The sequence below is a fragment of the Nematolebias whitei genome, chromosome 14 (genome assembly GCF_014905685.2).
Source record: "Nematolebias whitei isolate Nwh7 chromosome 14, NemWhi1, whole genome shotgun sequence".
NCBI classification, from domain to species: domain Eukaryota; kingdom Metazoa; phylum Chordata; class Actinopteri; order Cyprinodontiformes; family Rivulidae; genus Nematolebias; species Nematolebias whitei.
In genome coordinates this window covers 37,303,382-37,304,857 of record NC_056511.1, presented here as the reverse complement: position 1 = coordinate 37,304,857, position 1,476 = coordinate 37,303,382, and the positions used below count along the sequence as shown (strand labels likewise).

General features: G+C 42.2%; 1 protein-coding gene across 1 annotated transcript in view; it reads right to left on the bottom strand.

The window, feature by feature from the left end:
* Positions 1-1,476, bottom strand: part of LOC119420289 (Down syndrome cell adhesion molecule-like protein 1 homolog) — an 83,762-nt gene that overhangs the window by 24,735 nt on the left and 57,551 nt on the right. The gene's annotated exons all lie outside the window — the stretch shown is intronic.

Here is a 1,476-nt window from a genome sequence, read left to right as displayed (position 1 = left end):
GTGTGTGTGTGTGTGTGTGTGTGTGTGTGTGTGTGTGTGTGTGTGTGGTGGTGGTGGGGTATTCAAGGGACGGAAGCTACAGTGAAGGTCTGAGACGTCGTGATTTATTGGAATCGATTGAAGAAAACTTACAAAACGTCTACAGATGTTATCAGGGGAAAAAAGTTATCAACTTTAATTAGCTTAAAATAATGCAGATAAATAAATCAGGCACTAAAAATTATATTGTTACACATGAAAACATGGAAAGGGCCTTCTGATCAATTGATGAGACACCAAAGATCATTGTGAAATAGAAAACTGAGCAAATGGGTGGAAACCTTCAAGTCAGATAATTCTACCTTTTCTCTCCAGAGTCATTAAAACTGCAAACTGCAGAAAAGTGGACATTAGATTTAAAGTGGGTGAGGTATAGTTATGGTAATTTTAGCTACATGTCAATTATAGACAGAAAAAAGCACAGAAAATCCTGTATTTAGGCCTTCAGTTGTGTTCTCTTCAGCATACATGGAACATCTCCAGTGTGAAAAAATAAAGATGAGGCAGTTGTATTCAATATGTTGGGATAAAAATAGGTTTTTTTCTTCAATATAATGTAATATTTTATATCTAAAAAACACATTAAATTATTACTGTTTGCAGACCTTTCTTCCTTTCAGATTGATGTGTATGTGCATGTGCAAAAATAAAATCTCATTTTTTATCTCTTTAATTGGTCTATCTCTCGGTGTTCATCTTCAGTTCCTTCCTCGTTTGTTTTCCTGCTCTTCCCTCCTGTGCGGCTCAGTGATGAGGAGAGGATGGATGGACAGAAGGGAGGGGTGTGTGTGTGTGTCGGGGTTCGAACATTCCTCCGGCAGCGCGGTGGTGTTGTGGTGATCCGGGGGGTGATCCGGGCAGATAATGAAAAGATGGACAAAAAGCGCTCTCATCTCAGGGTGACTGATACTCTCTTCTGCTCCTCCCGCATCCCTCTCTTTCTCTAACATTTCCCTGTGGTGTCTCCCTACCTCTAATGGTGTGTCTCTTTTTCCTCCCTCAGCCTCCTTCTCCCTCCCTCCCTCCTGTTTCTGCCCGTACTCATTTACATGGCACTCATGCACAGGGAGGGGAGGAATATTTGTGAATAATAAGAAAGTGAGATTCCTCCCTTGTATCAGACTTTACCGCGCGCTCGGTGTTTGTGTGCACACACAGTTCAACCAACCCTGAAACGCCACACATATACGTTTATAAATAGAAAACGTAGGAAATGTGATGTGTGTGTGTGTGTGTGAGAGAGAGAGAGTGTTTCTGATGTGGCAGTGTGCATGTGCGAGCTTGTTCTCAGCCTCATTTGCATATCTACGTCTCATCACGTTGCCAAGACAACCTCATCTGTTCATCTGGGAGGGCAGGAAATAAAGCAATGGTGCAAACACGGTGAAAGACACACACACACACACACACACACACACACACACACACACACACACA